At 44.2% G+C, this 15,958-nt stretch overlaps 4 non-coding genes across 4 annotated transcripts; all 4 read right to left on the bottom strand.

The window, feature by feature from the left end:
• Positions 1–274: 274 nt before the first annotated feature.
• On the bottom strand, positions 275–346 carry TRNAE-UUC (transfer RNA glutamic acid (anticodon UUC)). The gene has a single exon. It is a non-coding gene; the product is annotated as a tRNA-Glu (tRNA).
• A 5,847-nt stretch (positions 347–6,193) lies between these two features.
• TRNAE-UUC (transfer RNA glutamic acid (anticodon UUC)) lies at positions 6,194–6,265 on the bottom strand. The gene has a single exon. It is a non-coding gene; the product is annotated as a tRNA-Glu (tRNA).
• Positions 6,266–9,155: 2,890 nt separating this feature from the next.
• Positions 9,156–9,227, bottom strand: TRNAK-UUU (transfer RNA lysine (anticodon UUU)). Its single transcript has one exon. It is a non-coding gene; the product is annotated as a tRNA-Lys (tRNA).
• Positions 9,228–15,064: 5,837 nt separating this feature from the next.
• TRNAE-UUC (transfer RNA glutamic acid (anticodon UUC)) lies at positions 15,065–15,136 on the bottom strand. The gene has a single exon. It is a non-coding gene; the product is annotated as a tRNA-Glu (tRNA).
• Between the last annotated feature and the right edge of the window lie 822 nt (positions 15,137–15,958).

Here is a 15,958-nt window from a genome sequence, read left to right as displayed (position 1 = left end):
TCTTCTCTGTGCCCCGGTCTCTTTATATAATCTGTACTTTTTGTTGTGCAATAAAAGAAAAACAAGGAATAATACTTCATAGTATTAATGTACAGGTCAAGGGCTGGGGAGAGAGGGCAGTAGATTTGGGGGTCGGTGTAAACCTCTGACGGCATTAGATGGAAGCAGAAGACAAAGCAAGTGACATTTATTAAGACTTTAGGTGCATTTAGGTTTATAGAAAAAAACTGAGAAAGATTAAAATGTCTGAGTAGTGAAAAAAATAAATAAGGATTTCCCATACCGGGAGTCGAACCCGGGCCGCCTGGGTGAAAACCAGGAATCCCAACCGCTAGACAATATGGGAACTGTGAACTTTTTATACAGCTTAGTGTATTTGAGGTGTCTCCCAAGGTCACACTGCATTCCGTACAGTGAGAGTTATATTGTTCTTCTCAGTAGTACACAATCAGTTGGGGTAACAGACACCTCACTTCTGACAAAAGAGAAGGAATGACCAGAAGTCATCATTTCTGCCACAACATGTCAGGTCTCATTATTTACAACCTTAGAGCTTCTACACATACTCAGAGCCCAGGACACGGAGGACAGCAGCAGTCCCTGCATTCACTATTACTAACCCCTCCCCTTGAGCCAGACAAAGCCACGCCCCTCCCGTAGGACACTCCTGGGTTTCCTCACCAGACTGATGGCCCCACAGACCCCTCTCCAGTTATCTTCCAGCTGCTTCCTTGACTACACTCCCCTGCACCTGTCACAGGCTCCAGGCTGCCCTCCTGGGGCTCGAGTTATACTCCTTCTCTATCTACTAACAGCACCGACTCCAGTCCTGACACTGGATTGGTTCACACAGAGAAGAAACAGCTCAGAAGTAGTCTGGGTTGTTCCCAGGTACCTGCATCTTCACAGAGTGACTGCCAGGGGGCAGCACAGCCAAAGCACTCACAGCCCATAAGGCTACAAATCATCAATTGGATGTCAGCAGCCTTGTCAGAGGCACAGAGACTAGTAATTCCACAATATTTTGGGACAGCAGAGGAAGAAGCAAGTGCTGAGCTGAAGTGGTCACTGCTGTTTTGTCACAACACCAGACATATGTTCTTAAAAGCATGTAAGCGCACATTCTTAGGCATTCTCGGTCGTCTTCTCCCTTTCTGACATTATACCAATTGTATACACCCGAATGGAGAAAAGTTAAAATATAAGGTACTAGGAATATGCGCCAAAGGTAGGCAAATTAAACATTTCAAGTACAAATATTACCATATTTATTGATGTAAAATGTAAACAAGTTAGACTGAAAATATGTGTGTGTGTTTACAAAGGATGTCTAAAGTGTATGCTGTGAGGTCAGGTTGCAGTTCACTACTTGCACTTGTGCCTTTCACAAGTGTGAGTACCCAGTTACACTAATGTCTTCTCTGACTTGTTATTCTGAGAGTCATGTACTAAAGGGGGGCTTCCACCCTAGTTTGAGGGACCAGAGTACGAATGCCCCAGGGCACAGGAAGTACACAGTCCTCATTGATACAACTGTGCCCAGTAACTTCTGACTGCCCTTTGACCCCACAGACTGGCACATATATGTCATCAGACTATAGCACCGTGGTACATATGCACACATGTGCATGTACACGTCAGCCAGTTTTTTATTCATTTATGTACTAATACTGTTCAGCATCAGGATGTGATGTCGAAGGAGACTGGTAGAGAGCGCCGAAGTCTCTGGTATTTCAAGACAAAACTAGAGACCTTTTCACACTCATATACTGCTCCAGGCTGATCTTCCACTGCAAATGCAAGTTATATGAGTCCAGCTGAAAACTGTTTATTTTTGGGTACTTGCTTTAGTCAAAGGTTACCATTTGCAACTCACAAAAAAAAAGCAAAGGGCAATTTCATACATTAACACTTTGGTAAAGTCGTTCTTTCACACCGTACATTTCCGTAAGTTTCTCTCTCCTTGTAAGTTATCCGGTGTGAAGGCCAAGTGGAGTCAGGTCCACACTGTGCATCTTACAGTTGTGTAGCCAGAGTAGAGAGGTGTCCACACAGACACAGGACGTAAACAGCACCTGTGTGTAGCATCAAGTGTCCCCAGCAACGCCTATAGAATAATGTATAGATGCCCCCAAACCGCAGAAACCACGAGGGGAATGAAAAGAGGAAGAGATGGGTTATGTCAGAGATACAAATGGTTTCCTGCTCAAGACCTGCAATAAATTAAAACAAAAGTATTATTACAAACATTCCAGGTCCTACCGATATTGGAACTCAGATTGCTGGATTCAGAGTCCAGAGTGCTAATCATTACACGATGGAACCAACGTCCACGATCCTCAACCCTAGGAGTCCTGAAGCAGTGTCAGTCGCCACCTACTGTCTATCGCTTGAATTCGTTCACACTGTAAATCAAACATGACAAATCCAACAGCACAACTAAAATGTGTATTTCACAAGTAATAACATAAAAACAGAAATATACATTTGCTGATGCAGAAACAAAGAAAACGTCTCGTCTGATGCTTCGAAATCTCCATTTAGCATGGCCCCTTAACTAACCACCAAGAGTCTTTGCACGGCTGGGAACCTTCGTAAAAGGGTCAGTGGGTCACTGCGAATGCAGCAGATCTTCACCCCTGTATTTCTTACAAAGAAGCAGAGTTTTATTCCAGGTACAGGAGGCATCTCTGGTGTCTGATACTACTGGTAGTATTCAGCCTACCCTCTCTGAGAGAGCAGCAGTGAGGGTACAAAGCACACTGGTTGCAAAATGTGGACACTGCAAACAACAGCTGCAATATCACGGATGATATAAAACACATAAAGTACTCAAGTCTTATACTAGAAACAACACAGCAGGGGATACATGTCATAAAACAAATGATGAACCCACAGTATGGACGGGGCAGGTAATAAAATGCGAATTTCCCATGGTGGGACCACAGTCAATTGCTGCCTTCTTCTCTGTGCCCCGGTCTCTTTATATAATCTGTACTTTTTGTTGTGCAATAATAGAAAAACAAGGAATAACCCTTCATAGTATTAATGTACAGGTCAAGGGCTGGGGTGAGAGGGCTGTAGATTTGGGGGTCGGTGTAAACTTCTGACGGCATTAGATGGAAGCAGAAGACAAAGCAAGTGACATTTATTAAGACTTTAGGTGCATTTAGGTTTATAGAAAAAAACTGAGAAAGATTAAAATGTCTGAGTAGTGAAAAAAAAAAAAATGGATTTCCCATACCGGGAGTCGAACCTGGGCCACCTGGATGAAAACAGGAATCCTAACCGCTAGACCATATGGGAACTGTGAAATTTTTCTACAGCTTAGTGTATGTGAGGTGTCTCCCAAGGTCACACTGCATTCCGTACACTGAGAGTTATATTGTTCTTCTCAGTAGTACACAATCAATTGGGGTAACAGACACCTCACTTCTGACAAAAGAGAAGGAATGACCAGAAGTCATCATTTCTGCCACAACCTGTCAGGTCTCATTATTTACAACCTTAGAGCTTCTACACATACACAGAGCCCAGGACACGGAGGACAGCAGCAGTCCCTGCATTCACTATTACTAACCCCTCCCCTTGACCCAGACAAAGCCACGCCCCTCCCGTAGGACACTCCTGGGTTTCCTCACCAGACTGATGGCCCCACAGACCCCTCTCCAGTTATCTTCCAGCTGCTTCCTTGACGACACTCCCCTGCACCTGTCACAGGCTCCAGGCTGCCCTCCTGGGGCTCGAGTTATACTCCTTCTCTATCTACTAACAGCACCGACTCCAGTCCTGACACTGGATTGGTTCACACAGAGAAGAAACAGCTCAGAAGTAGTCTGGGTTGTTCCCAGGTACCTGCATCTTCACAGAGTGACTGCCAGGGGGCAGCACAGTCAAAGCACTCACAGCCCACAAGGCTACGAATCATCAATTGGATGTCAGCAGCCTTGTCAGAGGCACAGAGACTAGTAATTCCACAATATTTTGGGACAGCAGAGGAAGAAGCAAGTGCTGAGCTGAAGTGGTCACTGCTGTTTTGTCACAACACCAGACATATGTTCTTAAAAGCATGTAAGCGCACATTCTTAGGCATTCTCGGTCGTCTTCTCCCTTTCTGACATTATACCAATTGTATACACCCGAATGGAGAAAAGTTAAAATATAAGGTACTAGGAATATGCGCCAAAGGTAGGCAAATTAAACATTTCAAGTACAAATCTTACCATATTTATTGATGTAAAATGTAAACAAGTTAGACTGAAAATATGTGTGTGTGTTTACAAAGGATGTCTAGAGTGTATGCTGTGAGGTCAGGTTGCAGTTCACTACTTGCACTTGTGCCTTTCACAAGTGTGAGTACCCAGTTACACTAATGTCTGCTCTGACTTGTTATTCTGAGAGTCATGTGCTAAAGGGGGGCTTCCACCCTAGTTTGAGGGACCAGAGTACGAATGCCCCAGGGCACAGGAAGTACACAGTCCTCATTGATACAACTGTGGCCCAGTAACTTCTGACTGCCCTTTGACCCCACAGACTGGCACATATATGTCATCAGACTATAGCACCGTGGTACATATGCACACATGTGCATGTACACGTGAGCCAGTTTTTTATTCATTTATGTGCTAATACTGTTCAGCATCAGGATGTGATGTCGAAGGAGACTGGTGGAGAGCGCCGAAGTCTCTGGTATTTCAAGACAAAACTAGAGACCTTTCCACACTCATATACTGCTCCAGGCAGATCTTCCACTGCAAATGCAAGTTATATGAGTCCAGCTGAAAACTGTTTATTTTTGGGTACTTGCTTTAGTCAAAGGTTACCATTTGCAACTCACAAAAAAAAAGCAAAGGGCAATTTCATACATTAACACTTTGGTAAAGTCGTTCTTTCACACCGTACATTTCCGTAAGTTTCTCTCTCCTTGTAAGTTATCCGGTGTGAAGGCCAAGTGGAGTCAGGTCCACACTGTGCATCTTACAGTTGTGTAGCCAGAGTAGAGAGGTGTCCACACAGACACATGACGTAGACAACACCTGTGTGTAGCATCAAGTGTCCCCAGCAACGCCTATAGAATAATGTATAGATGCCCCCAAACCGCAGAAACCACGAGGGGAATGAAAAGAGGAAGAGACGGGTTATGTCAGAGATACAAATGGTTTCCTGCTCAAGACCTGCAATAAATTAAAACAAAAGTATTATTACAAACATTCCAGGTCCTACCGATATTGGAACTCAGATTGCTGGATTCAGAGTCCAGAGTGTTAATCATTACACGATGGAACCAACGTCCACGATCCTCAACCCTAGGAGTCCTGAAGCAGTGTCAGTCGCCACCTACTGTCTATCGCTTGAATTCGTTCACACTGTAAATCAAACATGACAAATCCAACAGCACAACTAAAATGTGTATTTCACAAGTAATAACATAAAAACAGAAATATACTTTTGCTGATGCAGAAACAAAGAAAACGTCTCGTCTGATGCTTCGAAATCTCCATTTAGCATGGCCCCTTAACTAACCACCAAGAGTCTTTGCACGGCTGGGAACCTTTGTAAAAGGGTCAGTGGGTCACTGTGAATGCAGCAGATCTTCACCCCTGTATTTCTTACAAAGAAGCAGAGTTTTATTCCAGGTACAGGAGGCATCTCTGGTGTCTGATACTACCGGTAGTGTTCAGCCTACCCTCTCTGAGAGAGCAGCAGTGAGGGTACAAAGCACACTGGTTGCAAAATGTGGACACTGCAAACAACAGCTGCAATATCACAGATGATATAAAACACATAAAGTACTCAAGTCTTATACTAGAAACAACACAGCAGGGGAATCATGTCATAAAACAAATGAACCCACAGTATGGACAGGGCAGGTAATAAAATGCGAATTTCCCATGGTGGGACCACAGTCAATTGCTGCCTTCTTCTCTGTGCCCCGGTCTCTTTATATAATCTGTACTTTTTGTTGTGCAATAAAAGAAAAACAAGGAATAACCCTTCATAGTATTAATGTACAGGTCAAGGGCTGGGGAGAGAGGGCAGTAGATTTGGGGGTCGGTGTAAACCTCTGACGGCATTAGATGGAAGCAGAAGACAAAGCAAGTGACATTTATTAAGACTTTAGGTGCATTTAGGTTTATAGAAAAAAACTGAGAAAGATTAAAATGTCTGAGTAGTGAAAAAAATAAATAAGGATTTCCCATACCGGGAGTCGAACCCGGGCCTCCTGGGTGAAAACCAGGAATCCTAACCGCTAGACAATATGGGAACTGTGAACTTTTTATACAGCTTAGTGTATTTGAGGTGTCTCCCAAGGTCACACTGCATTCCGTACACTGAGAGTTATATTGTTCTTCTCAGTAGTACACAATCAATTGGGGTAACAGACACCTCACTTCTGACAAAAGAGAAGGAATGACCAGAAGTCATCATTTCTGCCACAACCTGTCAGGTCTCATTATTTACAACCTTAGAGCTTCTACACATACACAGAGCCCAGGACACGGAGGACAGCAGCAGTCCCTGCATTCACTATTACTAACCCCTCCCCTTGAGCCAGACAAAGCCACGCCCCTCCCGTAGGACACTCCTGGGTTACCTCACCAGACTGATGGCCCCACAGACCCCTCTCCAGTTATCTTCCAGCTGCTTCCTTGACTACACTCCCCTGCACCTGTCACAGGCTCCAGGCTGCCCTCCTGGGGCTCGAGTTATACTCCTTCTCTATCTACTAACAGCACCGACTCCAGTCCTGACACTGGATTGGTTCACACAGAGAAGAAACAGCTCAGAAGTAGTCTGGGTTGTTCCCAGGTACCTGCATCTTCACAGAGTGACTGCCAGGGGGCAGCACAGCCAAAGCACTCACAGGCCATAAGGCTACAAATCATCAATTGGATGTCAGCAGCCTTGTCAGAGGCACAGAGACTAGTAATTCCACAATATTTTGGGACAGCAGAGGAAGAAGCAAGTGCTGAGCTGAAGTGGTCACTGCTGTTTTGTCACAACAACAGACATATGTTCTTAAAAGCATGTAAGCGCACATTCTTAGGCATTCTCGGTCGTCTTCTCCCTTTCTGACATTATACCAATTGTATACACCCGAATGGAGAAAAGTTAAAATATAAGGTACTAGGAATATGCGCCAAAGGTAGGCAAATTAAACATTTCAAGTACAAATATTACCATATTTATTGATGTAAAATGTAAACAAGTTAGACTGAAAATATGTGTGTGTGTTTACAAAGGATGTCTAAAGTGTATGCTGTGAGGTCAGGTTGCAGTTCACTACTTGCACTTGTGCCTTTCACAAGTGTGAGTACCCAGTTACACTAATGTCTTCTCTGACTTGTTATTCTGAGAGTCATGTACTAAAGGGGGGCTTCCACCCTAGTTTGAGGGACCAGAGTACGAATGCCCCAGGGCACAGGAAGTACACAGTCCTCATTGATACAACTGTGGCCCACTAACTTCTGACTGCCCTTTGACCCCACAGACTGGCACATATATGTCATCAGACTATAGCACCGTGGTACATATGCACACATGTGCATGTACACGTCAGCCAGTTTTTTATTCATTTATGTACTAATACTGTTCAGCATCAGGATGTGATGTCGAAGGAGACTGGTAGAGAGCGCCGAAGTCTCTGGTATTTCAAGACAAAACTAGAGACCTTTTCACACTCATATACTGCTCCAGGCAGATCTTCCACTGCAAATGCAAGTTATATGAGTCCAGCTGAAAACTGTTTATTTTTGGGTACTTGCTTTAGTCAAAGGTTACCATTTGCAACTCACAAAAAAAAAGCAAAGGGCAATTTCATACATTAACACTTTGGTAAAGTCGTTCTTTCACACCGTACATTTCCGTAAGTTTCTCTCTCCTTGTAAGTTATCCGGTGTGAAGGCCAAGTGGAGTCAGGTCCACACTGTGCATCTTACAGTTGTGTAGCCAGAGTAGAGAGGTGTCCACACAGACACAGGACGTAGACAACACCTGTGTGTAGCATCAAGTGTCCCCAGCAACGCCTATAGAATAATGTATAGATGCCCCCAAACCGCAGAAACCACGAGGGGAATGAAAAGAGGAAGAGACGGGTTATGTCAGAGAGACAAATGGTTTCCTGCTCAAGACCTGCAATAAATTAAAACAAAAGTATTATTACAAACATTCCAGGTCCTACCGATATTGGAACTCAGATTGCTGGATTCAGAGTCCAGAGTGCTAATCATTACACGATGGAACCAACGTCCACGATCCTCAACCCTAGGAGTCCTGAAGCAGTGTCAGTCGCCACCTACTGTCTATCGCTTGAATTCTTTCACACTGTAAATCAAACATGACAAATCCAACAGCACAACTAAAATGTGTATTTCACAAGTAATAACATAAAAACAGAAATATACTTTTGCTGATGCAGAAACAAAGAAAACGTCTCGTCTGATGCTTCGAAATCTCCATTTAGCATGGCCCCTTAACTAACCACCAAGAGTCTTTGCACGGCTGGGAACCTTTGTAAAAGGGTCAGTGGGTCACTGTGAATGCAGCAGATCTTCACCCCTGTATTTCTTACAAAGAAGCAGAGTTTTATTCCAGGTACAGGAGGCATCTCTGGTGTCTGATACTACCGGTAGTGTTCAGCCTACCCTCTCTGAGAGAGCAGCAGTGAGGGTACAAAGCACACTGGTTGCAAAATGTGGACACTGCATACAACAGCTGCAATATCACAGATGATATAAAACACATAAAGTACTCAAGTCTTATACTAGAAACAACACAGCAGGGGAATCATGTCATAAAACAAATGATGAACCCACAGTATGGACGGGGCAGGTAATAAAATGCGAATTTCCCATGGTGGGACCACAGTCAATTGCTGCCTTCTTCTCTGTGCCCCGGTCTCTTTATATAATCTGTACTTTTTGTTGTGCAATAAAAGAAAAACAAGGAATAACCCTTCATAGTATTAATGTACAGGTCAAGGGCTGGGGAGAGAGGGCACTAGATTTGGGGGTCGGTGTAAACCTCTGACGGCATTAGATGGAAGCAGAAGACAAAGCAAGTGACATTTATTAAGACTTTAGGTGCATTTAGGTTTATAGAAAAAAACTGAGAAAGATTAAAATGTCTGAGTAGTGAAAAAAAAAAATATGGATTTCCCATACCGGGAGTCGAACCCGGGCCGCACGGGTAAAGACCAGGAATCCTAACCGCTAGACCATATGGGAACTGTGAACATTTTGTACAGCTCAGTGTATGTGAGGTGTCTCCCAAGGTCACACTGCATTCCGTACACTGAGAGTTATATTGTTCTTCTTAGTAGTACACAATCAATTGGGGTAACAGACACCTCACTTCTGACAAAAGAGAAGGAATGACCAGAAGTCATCATTTCTGCCACAACCTGTCAGGTCTCATTATTTACAACCTTAGAGCTTCTACACATACACAGAGCCCAGGACACGGAGGACAGCAGCAGTCCCTGCATTCACTATTACTAACCCCTCCCCTTGAGCCAGACAAAGCCACGCCCCTCCCGTAGGACACTCCTGGGTTTCCTCACCAGACTGATGGCCCCACAGACCCCTCTCCAGTTATCTTCCAGCTGCTTCCTTGACGACACTCCCCTGCACCTGTCACAGGCTCCAGGCTGCCCTCCTGGGGCTCAAGTTATACTCCTTCTCTATCTACTAACAGCACCGACTCCAGTCCTGACACTGGCTTGGTTCACACAGAGAAGAAACAGCTCAGAAGTAGTCTGGGTTGTTCCCAGGTACCTGCATCTTCACAGAGTGACTGCCAGGGGGCAGCACAGCCAAAGCACTCACAGCCCACAAGGCTACAAATCATCAATTGGATGTCAGCAGCCTTGTCAGAGGCACAGAGACTAGTAATTCCACAATATTTTGGGACAGCAGGGGAAGAAGCAAGTGCTGAGCTGAAGTGGTCACTGCTGTTTTGTCACAACACCAGACATATGTTCATAAAAGCATGTAAGCCCACATTCTTAGGCATTCTCGGTCGTCTTCTCCCTTTCTGACATTATACCAATTGTATACACCCGAATGGAGAAAAGTTAAAATATAAGGTACTAGGAATATGCACCAAAGGTAGGCAAATTAAACATTTCAAGTACAAATATTACCATATTTATTTATGTAAAATGTAAACAAGTTAGACTGAAAATATGTGTGTGTGTTTACAAAGGATGTCTAAAGTGTATGCTGTGAGGTCAGGTTGCAGTTCACTACTTGCACTTGTGCCTTTCACAAGTGTGAGTACCCAGTTACACTAATGTCTTCTCTGACTTGTTATTCTGAGAGTCATGTACTAAAGGGGGGCTTCCACCCTAGTTTGAGGGACCAGAGTACGAATGCCCCAGGGCACAGGAAGTACACAGTCCTCATTGATACAACTGTGGCCCAGTAACTTCTGACTGCCCTTTGACCCCACAGACTGGCACATATATGTCATCAGACTATAGCACCGTGGTACATATGCATACATGTGCATGTACACGTCAGCCAGTTTTTTATTCATTTATGTACTAATACTGTTCAGCATCAGGATGTGATGTCGAAGGAGACTGTTAGAGAGCGCCGAAGTCTCTGGTATTTCAAGACAAAACTAGAGACCTTTTCACACTCATATACTGCTCCAGGCAGATCTTCCACTGCAAATGCAAGTTATATGAGTCCAGCTGAAAACTGTTTATTTTTGGGTACTTGCTTTAGTCAAAGGTTACCATTTGCAACTCACAAAAAAAAAGCAAAAGGCAATTTCATACATTAACACTTTGGTAAAGTCGTTCTTTCACACCGTACATTTCCGTAAGTTTCTCTCTCCTTGTAAGTTATCCGGTGTGAAGGCCAAGTGGAGTCAGGTCCACACTGTGCATCTTACAGTTGTGTAGCCAGAGTAGAGAGGTGTCCACACAGACACAGGACGTAGACAACACCTGTGAGTAGCATCAAGTGTCCCCAGCAACGCCTATAGAATAATGTATAGATGCCCCCAAACCGCAGAAACCACGAGGGGAATGAAAAGAGGAGGAGACGGGTTATGTCAGAGATACAAATGGTTTCCTGCTCAAGACCTGCAATAAATTAAAACAAAAGTATTATTACAAACATTCCAGGTCCTACCGATATTGGAACTCAGATTGCTGGATTCAGAGTCCAGAGTGCTAATCATTACACGATGGAACCAACGTCCCCGATCCTCAACCCTAGGAGTCCTGAAGCAGTGTCAGTCGCCACCTACTGTCTATTGCTTGAATTCGTTCACACTGTAAATCAAACATGACAAATCCAACAGCACAACTAAAATGTGTATTTCACAAGTAATAACATAAAAACAGAAATATACTTTTGCTGATGCAGAAACAAAGAAAACGTCTCATCTGATGCTTCGAAATCTCCATTTAGCATGGCCCCTTAACTAACCACCAAGAGTCTTTGCACGGCTGGGAACCTTTGTAAAAGGGTCAGTGGGTCACTGTGAATGCAGCAGATCTTCACCCCTGTATTTCTTACAAAGAAGCAGAGTTTTATTCCAGGTACAGGAGGCATCTCTGGTGTCTGATACTACCGGTAGTGTTCAGCCTACCCTCTCTGAGAGAGCAGCAGTGAGGGTACAAAGCACACTGGTTGCAAAATGTGGACACTGCATACAACAGCTGCAATATCACAGATGATATAAAACACATAAAGTACTCAAGTCTTATACTAGAAACAACACAGCAGGGGAATCATGTCATAAAACAAATGATGAACCCACAGTATGGACGGGGCAGGTAATAAAATGCGAATTTCCCTTGGTGGGACCACAGTCAATTGCTGCCTTCTTCTCTGTGCCCCGGTCTCTTTATATAATCTGTACTTTTTGTTGTGCAATAAAAGAAAAACAAGGAATAACCCTTCATAGTATTGATGTACAGGTCAAGGGCTGGGGAGAGAGGGCAGTAGATTTGGGGGTCGGTGTAAACCTCTGACGGCATTAGATGGAAGCAGAAGACAAAGCAAGTGACATTTATTAAGACTTTAGGTGCATTTAGGTTTATAGAAAAAAACTGAGAAAGATTAAAATGTCTGAGTAGTGAAAAAAAAAAATATGGAGTCGAACCCGGGCCACATGGGTGAAAACCAGGAATCCTAACCGCTAGACCATATGGGAACTGTGAACATTTTATACAGCTTAGTGTATGTGAGGTGTCTCCCAAGGTCACACTGCATTCCGTACACTGAGAGTTATATTGTTCTTCTTAGTAGTACACAATCAATTGGGGTAACAGACACCTCACTTCTGACAAAAGAGAAGGAATGACCAGAAGTCATCATTTCTGCCACAACCTGTCAGGTCTCATTATTTACAACCTTAGAGCTTCTACACATACACAGAGCCCAGGACACGGAGGACAGCAGCAGTCCCTGCATTCACTATTACTAACCCCTCCCCTTGAGCCAGACAAAGCCACGCCCCTCCCATAGGACACTCCTGGGTTTCCTCACCAGACTGATGGCCCCACAGACCCCTCTCCAGTTATCTTCCAGCTGCTTCCTTGACGACACTCCCCTGCACCTGTCACAGGCTCCAGGCTGCCCACCTGGGGCTCGAGTTATACTCCTTCTCTATCTACTAACAGCACCAACTCCAGTCCTGACACTGGCTTGGTTCACACAGAGAAGAAACAGCTCAGAAGTAGTCTGGGTTGTTCCCAGGTACCTGCATCTTCACAGAGTGACTGCCAGGGGGCAGCACAGCCAAAGCACTCACAGCCCACAAGGCTACAAATCATCAATTGGATGTCAGCAGCCTTGTCAGAGGCACAGAGACTAGTAATTCCACAATATTTTGGGACAGCAGAGGAAGAAGCAAGTGCTGAGCTGAAGTGGTCACTGCTGTTTTGTCACAACACCAGACATATGTTCATAAAAGCATGTAAGCGCACATTCTTAGGCATTCTCGGTCGTCTTCTCCCTTTCTGACATCATACCAATTGTATACACCCGAATGGAGAAAAGTTAAAATATAAGGTACTAGGAATATGCGCCAAAGGTAGGCAAATTAAACATTTCAAGTACAAATATTACCATATTTATTGATGTAAAATGTAAACAAGTTAGACTGAAAATATGTGTGTGTGTTTACAAAGGATGTCTAAAGTGTATGCTGTGAGGTCAGGTTGCAGTTCACTACTTGCACTTGTGCCTTTCACAAGTGTGAGTACCCAGTTACACTAATGTCTTCTCTGACTTGTTATTCTGAGAGTCATGTACTAAAGGGGGGCTTCCACCCTAGTTTGAGGGACCAGAGTACGAATGCCCCAGGGCACAGGAAGTACACAGTCCTCATTGATACAACTGTGGCCCAGTAACTTCTGACTGCCCTTTGACCCCACAGACTGGCACATATATGTCATCAGACTATAGCACCGTGGTACATATGCACACATGTGCATGTACACGTCAGCCAGTTTTTTATTCATTTATGTGCTAATACTGTTCAGCATCAGGATGTGATGTCGAAGGAGACTGGTGGAGAGCGCCGAAGTCTCTGGTATTTCAAGACAAAACTAGAGACCTTTCCACACTCATATACTGCTCCAGGCAGATCTTTTACTGCAAATGCAAGTTATATGAGTCCAGCTGAAAACTGTTTATTTTTGGGTACTTGCTTTAGTCAAAGGTTACCATTTGCAACTCACAAAAAAAAATCAAAGGGCAATTTCATACATTAACACTTTGGTAAAGTCGTTCTTTCATACCGTACATTTCCGTAAGTTTCTCTCTCCTTGTAAGTTATCCGGTGTGAAGGCCAAGTGGAGTCAGGTCCACACTGTGCATCTTACAGTTGTGTAGCCAGAGTAGAGAGGTGTCCACACAGACACAGGACGTAGACAACACCTGTGTGTAGCATCAAGTGTCCCCAGCAACGCCTATAGAATAATGTATAGATGCCCCCAAACCGCAGAAACCTCGAGGGGAATGAAAAGAGGAAGAGACGGGTTATGTCAGAGATACAAATGGTTTCCTGCTCAAGACCTGCAATAAATTAAAACAAAAGTATTATTACAAACATTCCAGGTCCTACCGATATTGGAACTCAGATTGCTGGATTCAGAGTCCAGAGTGCTAATCATTACACGATGGAACCAACGTCCACGATCCTCAACCCTAGGAGTCCTGAAGCAGTGTCAGTCGCCACCTACTGTCTATCGCTTGAATTCGTTCACACTGTAAATCAAACATGACAAATCCAACAGCACAACTAAAATGTGTATTTCACAAGTAATAACATAAAAACAGAAATATACTTTTGCTGATGCTGAAACAAAGAAAACGTCTCGTCTGATGCTTCGAAATCTCCATTTAGCATGGCCCCTTAACTAACCACCAAGAGTCTTTGCACGGCTGGGAACCTTTGTAAAAGGGTCAGTGGGTCACTGTGAATGCAGCAGATCTTCACCCCTGTATTTCTTACAAAGAAGCAGAGTTTTATTCCAGGTACAGGAGGCATCTCTGGTGTCTGATACTACCGGTAGTGTTCAGCCTACCCTCTCTGAGAGAGCAGCAGTGAGGGTACAAAGCACACTGGTTGCAAAATGTGGACACTGCATACAACAGCTGCAATATCACAGATGATATAAAACACATAAAGTACTCAAGTCTTATACTAGAAACAACACAGCAGGGGAATCATGTCATAAAACAAATGATGAACCCACAGTATGGACGGGGCAGGTAATAAAATGTGAATTTCCCATGGTGGGACCACAGTCAATTGCTGCCTTCTTCTCTGTGCCCCGGTCTCTTTATATAATCTGTACTTTTTGTTGTGCAATAAAAGAAAAAAAAAGAAATAACCCTTCATAGTATTGATGTACAGGTCAAGGGCTGGGGAGAGAGGGCAGAAGATTTGGGGGTCGGTGTAAACCTCTGACGGCATTAGATGGAAGCAGAAGACAAAGCAAGTGACATTTATTAAGACTTTAGGTGCATTTAGGTTTATAGAAAAAAACTGAGAAAGATTAAAATGTCTGAGTAGTGAAAAAAAAAAAATGGATTTCCCATACCGGGAGTCGAACCCGGGCCGCATGGGTGAAAACCAGGAATCCTAACCGCTAGACCATATGGGAACTGTGAACATTTTATACAGCTTAGTGTATGTGAGGTGTCTCCCAAGGTCACACTGCATTCCGTACACTGAGAGTTATATTGTTCTTCTTAGTAGTACACAATCAATTGGGGTAACAGACACCTCACTTCTGACAAAAGAGAAGGAATGACCAGAAGTCATCATTTCTGCCACAACCTGTCAGGTCTCATTATTTACAACCTTAGAGCTTCTACACATACACAGAGCCCAGGACACGGAGGACAGCAGCAGTCCCTGCATTCACTATTACTAACCCCTCCCCTTGAGCCACACAAAGCCACGCCCCTCCCGTAGGACACTCCTGGGTTTCCTCACCAGACTGATGGCCCCACAGACCCCTCTCCAGTTATCTTCCAGCTGCTTCCTTGACGACACTCCCCTGCACCTGTCACAGGCTCCAGGCTGCCCTCCTGGGGCTCGAGTTATACTCCTTCTCTATCTACTAACAGCACCGACTCCAGTCCTGACACTGGATTGGTTCACACAGAGAAGAAACAGCTCAGAAGTAGTCTGGGTTGTTCCCAGGTACCTGCATCTTCACAGAGTGACTGCCAGGGGGCAGCACAGCCAAAGCACTCACAGCCCACAAGGCTACAAATCATCAATTGGATGTCAGCAGCCTTGTCAGAGGCACAGAGACTAGTAATTCCACAATATTTTGGGACAGCAGAGGAAGAAGCAAGTGCTGAGCTGAAGTGGTCACTGCTGTTTTGTCACAACACCAGACATATGTTCATAAAAGCATGTAAGCGCACATTCTTAGGCATTCTCGGTCGTCTTCTCCCTTTCTGACATTATACCA

The sequence above is a fragment of the Pleurodeles waltl genome, unplaced genomic scaffold (genome assembly GCF_031143425.1).
Source record: "Pleurodeles waltl isolate 20211129_DDA unplaced genomic scaffold, aPleWal1.hap1.20221129 scaffold_39, whole genome shotgun sequence".
NCBI classification, from domain to species: domain Eukaryota; kingdom Metazoa; phylum Chordata; class Amphibia; order Caudata; family Salamandridae; genus Pleurodeles; species Pleurodeles waltl.
This window is presented reverse-complemented; position numbering and strand designations above follow the sequence as displayed.